Source organism: Schistocerca cancellata, chromosome 3 (genome assembly GCF_023864275.1).
Source record: "Schistocerca cancellata isolate TAMUIC-IGC-003103 chromosome 3, iqSchCanc2.1, whole genome shotgun sequence".
Classification (NCBI taxonomy): Eukaryota; Metazoa; Arthropoda; class Insecta; order Orthoptera; family Acrididae; genus Schistocerca; species Schistocerca cancellata.
In genome coordinates this window covers 887489238-887502939 of record NC_064628.1, presented here as the reverse complement: position 1 = coordinate 887502939, position 13702 = coordinate 887489238, and positions in this window count along the sequence as shown.

Sequence of the window (13702 nt, the reverse complement as noted above, 5' to 3'; positions counted from 1 at the left end):
GCAATCGAGGCAGCGATATGTGGCCGGTAATCCTCTTACCTTTGTCCGGGTTCAGCTTATTAATGCCAGTCATTAGCTGCAGCAAACTCAAGCACTTCACCTGCACATACAAAGCTTGTAACAAAACACGACGTGCTGTTTCGATAAACTTACTGAAATTCTCGTCTCGTCTCAGTTATGTGACTGGATCTGTGATTTCCTATCAGAGAGGTCACAGTTCGTTGTAACTGACGGAAAGTCGTCGAGTAAAACAGAAGTGATTTCTGGTGGGCCTCAAGGTAGTGTTGTAGGCCCTTTTCTGTTCCTTAGATATACAAACGATTTGGGAGACAATCTGAGCAGCCACCTTCAGTTGTTTGCAGATGACGCTGTTGTTTATCGACTAATAAAGTCATCAGAAGATCAAAACAAACTCAAAACGATTTAGAAGAAATATCGGAATGGTGCGAAAAGTGGCAGTTGACCTACAATAACGAAAAGTGTGAGGTCATCCACATGAGTGCTGAAAGGAAAGCGTTAAACTTCGGTTACACGATAAATCAGTCTAATCTAAAAGCCGTAAATTCAACTAAATACCTAGGTATTACAATTACGAACAACTTAAATTGGAAGGAACACACAGAAAATGCTGTGGGGTAGGCTAACCAAAGACTGCGTTTTATTGGCAGGACACTTGGGAAATGTAACAGACCTACTAAGGACACTGCCTACACTACGCTTGTCAGTCCGCTTTTAGAATACTGTTGTGCGGTGTGGTATCCTTACCAGATAGGACTGACTGAGTAGATTGAAAAAGTTCAAAGAAAGGCAGCACGTTTTGTATAATCGCGAAATATGGGAGAGAGTGTCACAGAAGTGATACAGGATTTGGGATGGATATCATTAAAATGAAGGCGTTTTTCGTAGCGACTGAATCTTCTCACGAAATTCCAGTCACCAACTTTCTCCTCCGAATGCGAAAATATTTTGTTGACACCGACTTACATAGGGACGAACGATCACCAAGATAAAATAAGGGAAATCAGAGCTGGAACGGAAAGGTATAGGGGTTCATTCTTTCCGCGCGCTACACGAGATTGGAATAATAGAGAATTGTGACGGTGGTTCGATGAATCCTCTGCCAGGCACTTAAATGTGATTTCCAGAGTATCCATTTAGATGTAGTATTATGAACTAGCTATTACGGGAATACCAAATTTCGCCTGGTATACACTGACGGAAAAAAATAGCAACACGAACAAGCTGTACGACATATGTGGAGTTGGTAGGCACGTTTCTACAGCTGAAAGATTATGTCTACTCACATTTCTGCCCAGTCTCATAAGAGTGGCGCTTGTACTGCCACTATGAGGATGCAAATTAGGTTTGCTTTAAATAGACAATGTAACGGTCAAGACGTTGGTCACCTTTGAGACTGGACGTGGTGCGTTGATGTTAGTCAAGAATGACTTTAAGGCGACAAAAACCCATTATCAGCAACTCACTGAGTTACAATGGGATCGTGGAATAAGGCTACGAGAAGCTCGATGTGCCTTCTGATATATTGCAGAAAGACTTGGCAGCAATGTAACCACTGTACTAGAAGTACAGTCGCAAGGAGAACGGGCTCCAGATGGCAACATGGCACTACTGGTTAGGCGTACGGCTCTGGTCCATCGTGTTGCATCTACAGCAGTAATCAGAGCAGCATTTGGAACCACTATGACACAACAAACTGCTACAAATCGGTTACTCCAAGGACATGTTCCAGCCAGACGCCCTGTAACGTGCATTTCGCTGACCCAAAATCCCTGGCACTTGCGACTTCAGTGGTGTCAATCGAGAGCTCTTTGAGTGGCAGAGTGGAGGTCTTTTCTGTTTTACGATGAAAGATGGATCTGACTCGATGCTAGTGATCGCAGTGTGTTGGTTAAAGGAAGGCCAGTTGAAGTCCTGAAACCAATCTGTCTTAGTACTAGTTAATAATAATAAGTACTTCCATGTTCAAAAAGAAGAAGCATGGTTGTGTGTACTGTGCGGCTGCCTCGAGTCGAATGAGCTGCTGTTGCCTAGCTGATGCCTTTTAAATGGCGATATGACGTCACACGTCCTGCCGCACCACCTTATCTAACAGCAACTTCCTGGGCGTGGCTTCCAGTTTTAGTCTTTAGTAGCGGATCGCGCTTAGTTAAAACTAAAGCGCGATCCTGCGCAGCCTGTTGGCGGCCGCTGGAAGCTCGTTCAAGGTCACCCGCCTTGCGCAACAACATAGCGGTTACACAGCCATGCGTGAATACCCACCCACCTCCCCAGGAGTCGGAACTCCCGCACCCATTAGAACATGGAAATAGAGTTGTAAATGATAAGTATTTTAATTTTAAGAAAAAATCTCACGAGGAAGATAAGGATGCTACGCAACTCTAAACAGATATGAATATAAACTAGATTAATGTAGATCAAATTGATAAGAGAAATGGATGAGTTTGAAAATGTATATGATAGATAACTGTATTTATTAATGAAGTAGGCATCCCTGAATGAACATGGCTGTGTAACCGCTATGTTGTTGCGCAAGGCGGGTGACCTTGAACGAGCTTCCAGCGGCCGCCAACAGGCCGCGCAGGATCGCGCTTTAGTTTTAACTAAGCGCGATCTGCTACTAAAGACTAAAACCGGAAGCCGCGCCCAGGAAGTTGCGGTTAGATAAGGCGGCGCGGCAGGACGTGTGACGTCATATCGTCATTTAAAAGGCATCAGCCAGGCAACAGTAGCTGATTCGACTCGAGGCAGCCGCATAGTACACACAGCCATGCACTACCGAAGGAGAAGATATATAAGGAGGATGAGAATGCCTGGACCTACACCTGTAGTTATCATCTGGGGAGCGATGTCTTATGACAGCAGGGACACTCTAGTGGTTGTCCAATAGACCCTGACTGCAAGTTTGTTCGTGCGTCTAATCATTCGACCTGTTCTGCTGCCACTCATGCACAGATTCCAGGGGTGTTATCGAATGGGATAACGCTCGGCTGCTTGCCGCTTTTGTAGGCCGACATGCTCAGCAGAGTGTCTACATGTTGCCTTGTCCTGCTCGACCGCCGGATCTGTCTGCAATCGAGTACATATGGGACATCATCTGACGACGACTCCAGCGTCATGCGCAACCTGCAATAGCTGCCCTGTATTGAACGAAGTGCAACAGGCATGAAACTCCTTCCCCCAAACTGATGTATGGCTCATGTGCAAAACAATGCGTGCACTTTTCATGATTGCATTCAACTTTCTGCCTATTAACCGGTTATTAATGTACCAGCATTTTACATTTGCAAATCAAATGGCGTACCTCGCGCTTGCATTAACCTGAAATCTTGCAATGTTAATCACTTAAATATGTTACCTAGAGAAATGTATTACCGAAATTTCATTAACCCTGCTGTTCTGTTCACTTTTACTTGACATATATACTGTTCGGGTCAATATGACCCGACATATCAAAATGCTTTAGAAACATAAATTTTGGTACAGTTTTAGCTATCGACATTGTTGTTCTATTCCAGTACCTTGTTAGTAATAATAATAATAATAATAATAATAATAATAATGGTAATAATAATAATAATAACAATGCATACAACTTTATTGAGGGATATTTTTCATTTAAATATGCACATAAATTTGAAACAACAGACAGTTTCCATTACAGGCATTCAACTTAGAAAGCACTACAGTTTTTCCATACTTCTATTCTTATTGTTGACAGTTTAGACGTAAGTATTGACATTTTCTAACAACAGACAGTTGTCATTACAGATATTCATCTTAGAGCACACTACAGTACAGAACACACTACAGTTTTTTTATTACATTCCAACATAGAAAGCACTACAACTTTAGAATCCTCTCTTCTTACTGATTGTAGTTTAGGCACAAGTATTCACATAAATTTGAAACAACAGAATTTTCAATACAATCATCTTATAAAATACTACAGTTCTTTTCTTACTGCTTGCACTGTGGACACAAGTAGGTTACATGTTTCTTGCAAATATGTTTACTACATTTTCCACACACCATGTTTGTTTTATTGTCATTACTTGATGGACAGAACTTACAGCGTGCACGTTTTGTAGATTTTCTTGTTGTTACCGATTCTGACACACCACCCACATCATTCGGGTTTTGGATGCTTGTGACCATTCTCAAAGAATCTTCTGTTCTTGGGAAATGCGTTCTTGATGCAATATGTTCTTTTATCAGTGACTTTCCAAGTTCCTCCAAGAATATTCTCCTTCTAGTCAATTTGCTTGCATTCCAATTAGGGTCAACCGAAATCCACAAAACGTATGCATTATAAGCAGAAACATCAAGAATATTGTAGAAAACTATCATTGGCCACCTATTACTTTTTCGTTTGCATGTATATGTACCTAATAACTGATCAAGCGTGTCTACAGCACCTTTGGTTGAATTATAGTCCAAAATCATTTTTGGCTTCTTATCAGCCCTGTCACTGATTTCCGCATCATGGTGGAGAGTGCTCATAAGTACAACATTCTTGTGTCTCTTAGGAATATAATTAACCACAGTAGTGTCATTTGTGAAGTAAAATGAAGAGCTGTGTACCTCCTTGTTGGTCATTTTGTGTGGAAGCTCCGGCTTATTTTTCCGTATAGTTCCCAACATAGTCAATTTCCTTTTCAGAAGCAGCTGCCCCAAATTGTACGACGTAAAAAAGTTGTCACACGTGATATTCTGACCACGTAACTCAGAAGTGAGATCAGATACCACCCTCATTCCCTGATTTCTTTCTGGTGCCGCTCCACTCACCTTTCCTGTATAAATTTGGGCTTTCAGTACGTATGAAGTTTTGCTGTCACACATGGTCCATATTTTGATCCCATATTTTGCCGGTTTACTTGGGATATACTGCTTGAATGGACAGCGACCTCTAAATGCTACTAACTGCTCGTCAACAGTAACATTTTCTCCTGGATTATACAGTTGAGGAAGGACCTCTACCCACTTCTCCCAAATACTACGAATTGCGGCAAGTTTGTCAGTACGTCGTCTTTCCTCTCTAGTAGATTTCTTGTCAAATCGCAGGACACGTGATATCTTACAGAATGTTTCATGAGACATGGTTGCTCGAAATATGTTTCGCCCAGTATCTTTATCCCACAAACTTTTTGTAGACTCCCCATGAGATCGATATACACCCGCTAGGAGTAAGAGTCCTAAGTATGCATGGAAAACAGAACCATCAATATCTGTCCACTGTTCACCATAAACTCGCTGCCCTTCAATATTTGTCATCTCTATTATTTCATTTTGAAGCGCTGTGTGAAATACTGCTTCAAATGAACATTTTACATCAGATATTCTGCTGACTGCATACCTGGTAACTCCTGGGGTACTCTTGATGATGTTCGAAGCTGGTAGGCGACCATGTTGTGCTGGTGGATGCAACTGCCATTCTATATTCCCATTTTTAGAAAGAAAAGTCTCTACACTATTTTGTATGGGCTGTGGACTGTCGTAACTGTCATCGGAACACTCGCTTTCAGATGCATTGCTGATGTGATCTTCAAACTCAGAAAGTGATCCTTCATCTGGTGAGGCATTTACTATTTCTTCCAACTCACGATCATTCAATGGTCTCATCGCCATGGTGTCACAAGTCAAACTGGGCAGAAACAAAGCATTCCAATTATTGAGAACTGCCAATTATTATTTCCTGGGGAAAGCAACAAACAAGCCCATTGTTGTGAACGCATGGAGCTTTAGGTGATTGTTGAGAGTAAGTTGGAATGATGCAGTCACTATTCCCACACAACACAACAAAAATAATTTTCGCCATTTCCAGATTTTAGAAATAAATACGAGTTACACTAAACATATTTGTGTCGGGTCATTATGACCCGAACATTACATATGCAACTATTACAGTTGAAGCCCAAACTTCTTAAACTTTTTTAAAACCTTTTAAAACACATGCTGCTCATCCATTTTCAGACAAAGTCACAAAGTTTCATAAATATATATTGGTATTTACATAATGTAAAATAACGTTCATATTCGTTTCGGGTCATATAGACCCGAACAGAACAGCAGGGTTAATGTACAGTAATTACTTTTCGGTGTTCCAATTTTTCCGTCAGTGTAATTATGAGAACTCTGCGAAAACAAAGAAAAATATAAGTAACACCTCTACGAATAAACATAAGTTTTTGGGTTGTGGTGGGCATTAGAGTGCACACTCGTTGTCCATTCTCTTCGTAGAACAGCCATCTCAAATAATGACCCAATATACAAGCGCAATACTGAAGGCAATAGCGACGATTTTTACATTTTTAATACTTCTTTTTAGACAGACCAAGTACATCACCTTAAGCTACTACGCATGTACTGTCACTTTTCAACATAGCCTACATTTCTTCGCGCAAATTTTCCCCATTGTCCTGCAGGTGTGAAAATACCCACGCTATAGAAATCCGTTCCATTTTCCCATAGAAATTGAAGCACTGCTTGCCAATCCTCCACTGTCTAGTATCGTTGGCACTGTGTCTGTTGCTTAACAGAACAGGAAAAATGGTAGCCACAGGTGGCAAGTCGAGACTGTAGGGAGAATGTGGGAGTTTTCCATCCAGATGTGCGGATATTCTCCACAGTGATACAAGCAATGTAAGTACGACTGTTGTCCTTTTCTAGGAGGAACTTACTCCTAATACGTTTATCGCGCAATGCACGGCGGAGCTTCAAAAGTGTCAGCTGACAGGGTGAAAATCGAAACTTCCTGGCAGATTAAAACTGTGTGCCGGACCGAGTCTCGGTCCAGCACACAGTTTTAATCTGCCAGGAAGTTACAAATCAGCGCACACTCCGCTAAAGTGTGAAAATCTCATTCAGAGAGATTGCTCTGGACACCAAGACAAACTATTTTCTGTAATGTCATACTTACCGGTGAGCGTTTATTTTTAATCCGACAGAGTGTGTGATCGATCTCAGCACTCGTGAAACTGAATATGGGCACGAATCAGACGAATGTAAGAAACGTCCTGCATGAGCAGTTCACTTACAGCGTGTGCACAATCTGGAACCATGTGATTATTTATTCAGAGCACAGTGGTACAAGGAACAGTGTCGAACACTGTTCTCCGTGCTGTTTACAAATGAAGAAACATTTGGGTATGAAGTGGGCTTCAATATCCACAGTTCGCAAATTCTGAGTGAGGTTAATTCATATGCCACATCCAGTCGCGCTGATCAGTTGCGATTTTACGTGAATGTGTGAGCTGATGTTGTTGGTGATCGTTTAATTGGGCCATGAAATGGCAGAAATAGTTAGAGTTTCCTCGCCAGAGCATTGCCAGAGTTGCTGGATGACGTGCCATTCGCTACAAGACGGCGTATGTGGTTCCAGCGCGACGGACTGTCGGACACATTTCAGTAGTCCTGTGCGTCGATTCTTGAACCGACAGTTCCAGAAAAGTGGATCGGCAGTGGAGGTCCTGTACCATGGCCTACTCGATCTCCAGATTCGTTTGACGAGAGATGTGGAGCCTTGTTTACAAAACCTCTGCTGAATCAGAAGGGGATGTGGTTGCCACGATAGTAGCAACAGCAGTGGGAATTAAGGACACTCCTGGAGTCTTTGACCGTGTTTGACAAAACATGACCCACCGGAGTAGTCTGTGTTTACAAGTCAGTGGAGGAATTTTTGAACTTCCACCGTAAATGAAGTAAGTGCATTGTGTTAATGTTGTTGTCTGTTGGTGATAAAGAAGTAAAACATGTAACTCTTCAGGCTTTCCCGGCGATCTAATGACATCTTGGGTTGTCGGGTGTTCTGCCGGATATCAGCGTCGTACTTGCACGATATTTCGGTCACGTAGCTCGAGACCTTCATCAGGTGCGACCTGAGACTGCTCCTCGAGTGGACCTGGTCCAGTATTTATGCCTATGGCCTTCCCCCTCCACCAACGGCTGCAGGCGCTTCCTCTGTGGTCCGCGCCCATTCCCTGCGACCTGCTGGAGCGTTGCTGCTCCGTTTCCCGTCCACTGCGGTTCTAGGTGTTCCCTCTGCGGTCCGCGCCCACCAAACCCGCTCCTGGGGGTTTCATCTACGGTCTGGGGTACCAAGCGTTCCCCCTGCGGTCCGCGCCCGCTCACCACGACCTGTTGGAGCGTTGCCGCTCCGTTTTTCGTCTGCTGCGGCTCTGGATGTTCCCTCTGCGGTCCGCGCCCACCAGTCCCACTTCTGGGTGTTCCATCTTCGGTCTGGTGCGCCTGGCAGTCCGTCAGGTACTCGTTTACCATCTCCATGTCTGTGGTTCTTCTGTTTGTGTAGTGTTGCAGCTCGCCCCGTTGCTCCTTTAACAATTCCAGAGCCGGATCCCAGGCTCTGCTTAGCTGGTACCCTGTGTCACGATTCGTAAGATCGTCAGCCATTTTAATTTCTATCGATTCTCTTATAACACTGTCCCAAAATCTGGGTGTTTGTGCTAGAATCTTGGTATCCTCATACTTCATGGCATGATCTAGTTCTAGACAGTGTTCAGTAAAGGCTGACTTAGTCACCTGTCTTAATCTAGTGTGTCTCTGATGTTCTTTGCACCTGATCTCCACAGTTCTTGTCGCAGAGGGAACACCTATAACTGCAGCGGACGGAAAACGGAGCAGTAACGCTCCAGAAGGTCGCAGGGAATGGGCGCGGACCACAGAGGAAGCGTCTGAAGCCGTTGGTGGAGGGGGAAGGCCATAGGCATAAATACTGGACCAGGTCTACTCGAGGAGCAGTCTCAGGTCGCACCTGATGAAGGTCTCGAGCTACGTGACCGAAATATCGTGCAAGTACGACGCTGATATCCGGCAGAACACCCGACAACCCAAGATGTCAAGAAGTAAAACATGTTTGTGTTACTTTTGGTCCTAGCAGGAAAACACATTAGAAAAATTCGTTGTCCCACGCAACCTTCCAGAATTTGCTAGGTTAATTAATTTTCATCCAAAGGAAACTCCTTCTACCAGTTCAATAAATCCTGACAGGAGAAGATGGCATTAGAGAAGAATATTTGTTTCTGTGACCCGTGCATCCTCCCACAGTTCGTCAGTTTAAATAATTTTTACCCTGTATAGCGGGCAGGATCTTGGATACCGTAAACTGAGGTTACTTGAGCCCTGGGGTGTAACTTGGACCCAAAACAAAAAAAATGTTTTAAATCATACTGGGTGTGCTGTAATGCACGTACACAGCTGATTGACTATTTCGTCGACAGGTAGCAGCACTAGCTAGCTCCGAGTGCCCTCTGCATTGCCTCTGCTTTTCGCGCCTTCTCACAGCTAACGTTATATTGTTGTGTAGTGAAATCAAGGATTGTCGCTGCTGGAAAACTTCCACTTTCACCGCGCTTTCCACTGGAGTTTTCATGCAAGGTAAAGTAAAATTGACGTTTTATTCATATTCCTTAACAAAATAACTATTGTTCTAATTATGTAGATAAAGAACGCCCAGTAAAATTGATATATTTGTGGAACAGTGTGCTTATAACCTAATAATGGGGTTACTTGGACCCCAGCTCAGCTGTGGGTTCAAGTAGCCCAAAGCGTTTTATTTAAATTACACACTTCTAAATTTCACTGCAAAAAGTTTTGTCACTTTATATGATTAAATCATTTGTACACTGTTGATGTTTATTTATTTGCAGATCTGGACCAAAAAAATGACTCGAAATTACAAAAGAATCCCCTGGGAGCCGAACATATGCGGATTTCACAACAGAAAAATTGCAAGAATGTTTAAATGCTGTAAGGTCTGGAGAAATGACTCAACGAGTGGCTTCAGCCCACTTCAAAATAAGTAGGTCTACGATAAAAAGGAGACTGAAGAATTACCATATGAGTAAACCAGGTCATCCGACCATTTTTAATTATGAAGAAGATCAGGCTTTTGCAAGCCATATAGATAAAATTTGTAATTTCGGATTTCCCGTGGATGAAATGGTCTTACGTTTTATTGTCAAGTCGCACCTCGCAATGCATGGAAGAACAGTACAATGTTTCCGAAACAACCTCCCTGTACTGAGGGAGTAAAATTGTTTTTGAAGAGGTTTCCCCAGTTACATGTCACATTTGCAAACAACATAAAAAGAGCTCGTGCTGCCATCGATGAATCAGTAATTGCCGAGTATTTTGAAAACCTGAGTGCTTTGACTAAAGACATTCCACCAGATAACATTTACAATTACGATGAAACCAGCATGTCTGATGATCCTGGTAGGAAGAAGATAATATGTCACGGAGGATAATAAATTCCACAAAGACCAACGTGACTGTCATGTTTTGTGGCAATGCTGCAGAATCATCTCTCCCTCCATAAGTAATATATAAAGCGGAACACCTTTGAACAAAATGGACAGAAAATGGAGCAGTGGGTGCTAGGTACAACCGAAGTAAGCATGGTTGGATTGACCATGCAATATTTGAAGATTGGTTTATCGTCCACCTTCTGCCTGTGCTGAAGAAACAAGAAGGCACTAAGACTGTAATTGGAGATAATTTGTCATTTCATATCAGCTTAAATGTTATTAAGCTGTATGAAGAGCACAATATAAAATATGTGTGCCTGCCACCGGACTCCTCACATATGACACAGCCCCTCGATGTAGCCTACTTTAAGTCTTTGAAAGCTAAATGGAGAGGGATTTTAACCAAATGGAAACAGTCTGAAGCTGGAAGGAAATCAGCATCTTTGCCAAAAGATCAATTCCCCATGTTACTAAAAACTGTATTAAACGAGATGGAGCCTAAGTTGCCAAGCAATTTGAAAGCAGGTTTTAAGAAAACTGGCATTGCCCCCACAAATAAGGATGAGCTTTTTATCTCGTTTTCAGAAACAAGATAGATCAGTAAACTTAGACCTTGTTGGAGACGCTTTCTTAGCTCTTATTCAAGAAAAGAGGTGTGAGTTTGTAAATCCCCAGGTTAGGAAAAGAAAAATCCAAGTTTCACCAGGGAAAAGCATTTGTGTCTCTGATATTCAGCCTGAAGAAGCAGAAACTTCATCTTCTAAAAGGCGAAGAGAAAATGAACGTACAATAAAAACAGCTGCAGAGAAAAAAGTGTCTTCGAAGAAAGTCTCCAGAGAAAGCGACTTACTTTCTTCTGAAGATGAAATTTGTATGCCACCCCTTCGCAGTAATCTTCCAGAGAACGAAAATAAAGAAGATGAAGAAATGCTAAAAGGTTCCTTACAAGAACAGGATTTTGTTCTTGTGGCTTGGAAGAATGTTTTATTTCCAGGTCAAGTAATGACCGTCTGCGACAACGGTGCCATTGTTGACTGCATGACACTGACAAGGAAAGCCTGGGCATGGCTTTCAGAAAAGGACATTTTATTCTACAAGTGGTGTGATATTAAAAGAAAAATCAACCGACACTTCATTAGAAGGGGTTTGTTTTCAGTGACCATAAACTAACTTTAGTGTGCACCATAATTTATTATTATGAATATTTACAACAGCGTAAACCAGTGAACACAGTTTATTATGTATTTTTTGGATATTTCGCAATTAAATGTCAAATTCAATGAACATTCTTCACACCAAAATATCTGTAAATGTCTTTATTTCCAGAGCCCAGGTCCTACTTGGACCGGATGCACCTTTAAACTGCTTTTTACAAGGAAACCAGTGCGTGGGTTCATGTTAGCCAAACCCTGGAGTTACTTCGACCCAAATTTCAATAATTTTTTACTCACATACAAAAAATAAATTTGGTCTGAAACAGATGTAAACTGCTAGAAAAATATCACAAATATAAAAGAATTTAGGATTTCGGCATAATTAATGGTTTTAGACTATCATGTAGTACTAAATGTACAAAAACTTTCACTTCTTGGATCCAAGTAACCTCAGTTTACAGTACTTATGTTTCCATCTTCGAACTGTTTTACACATCTCCTAATACTGTAGGTGCCTATGCAGACATCTTCATAGGCATGCTGACGTCTGGGACATGTCAGTTGCACAGTTTCCTCCTTTATCAATGAAATCAATGACGTCACGCCGTCGAAACGAAACTTTGATGTCGACCACTTTGGAAGTGCTATCTGGCAGACGATAATAACGTCACAATATGATAATATGTGGTATAAAGTCTACAGATTACGATCCTTTAGTCGTTTTTGTTACATTGTTGCAGCTGGTATTTTAACAATCGGTTGCTCTCCACTTTCCGTGCCGCCCTTGTAGTCGGGAGCGTTTCAGTGAAATCCGAAGCTACGTGGTAATGGGCCATAAGGAGTCCCAGTCCGGAATATTTGAGCAGGATTCCAAGTTGCGGCATATCCCTTATAATGAATGTAATCACCTAAAAGACGGTCAGAACCGGGGAACGATAACTATTTATAATTCTGGGGAAATACGTCTCAGGCATAAATTTTAAGCTGCCTGTGCGAAAGTGTGTTGTTTTGTGTGTGTGTACAAAGTCGATGACATACTCGACACGTGTGGTGTACCTGTGTAGTTGATGATCGCAAGCAGAAACACGAATGAGAGTGTATAGAACAATTCTTTTAAATTTGTGTATACGATAATAACCACAGGCCAAACAGTTATGTAATTTGTAATGCGCACTGAGAGACATTTAAATTAATCAACACTTGAAGCTGTGCGAATGATACTTACATCAGGGAGTTGTAAAAAATACGGAAAAAAGTCAAAAGTTTTGTATAAGACTAAATTTGAAGAAAGCAAATATTATTTTAACAGAAATGAATAACGAGTGCAGAAAAATCAGTGAACAGCGCAATAAAAAAGTTTCTGTTAGGGGTATATTGATTCAAAAAGCGCAGCCCACAGTTCGCACCTCCGACGTGGTCTAAACACGCAGCCTTTGGTGGACATACTCCACATATAGAATAATTAAAAATATGTAGCTCTTCAGGCTCTACCGGCAAGGCGTTGTCATCTTGGAAAGTCGGCCTTTCTGCCAGTAACCTGTGTCGTACTAGCACGACTTTTCGATCGATAACTCGCAGGCTTCATCAGGCGCTCTCGGAGGCTGAATTCATCGTGGAACGGGTCCAGTATTCACGTTTATGTGGGGCTAGGCTAGTTGCTCTGTCCGCGCCGCACCAGGCGCTCCTTCTGACGTACGCGCCGGTCAGCAACAGCAACCATATTTCCTAGCCGTAGCTGTTCCGACTACTGTGAGCGTACTTTTTGGCCCGTGTTAGTTAATAATTTTGCCTGCTGACAATATGTTCCACCTCAAGGTTGCAATTGGCATTCAGTTTTCTGATCGCTGTAATTTAAGCTTTGCTGTCGACTATGTTGAACTGTTACCACAGCCAGCCGCGTAAGATGCTTTGTCCGAGGTCCGCGCTCGCTAGAGAGTCTGTCGGATTATTTTCTGGCCGTTGGTATTCAATTTGCCACTCGTTCTCGAAACGAACGTCCATAGGTACCCTATTTGCTGTCTCAAATATCACCGTCTGTATGCCCAGTGTTCGTTGTGCTGGGTTATTTTCTCTATCACCATTTCCGAAGTTATTTCCGCCGGAGATGGATGTTGCCTCCATTCAGTCTTTAGGAGATCAAGTACCGGATCAGAGGCGGAGCTAAGCCGATATCCCGTATCACGGTTGATAAGATTCTGTGTGATGTTTCTTTCGATGGATTCTACACTGAAGCGGCAAAGGAACTGGTAGAGGCATGCGTATTCA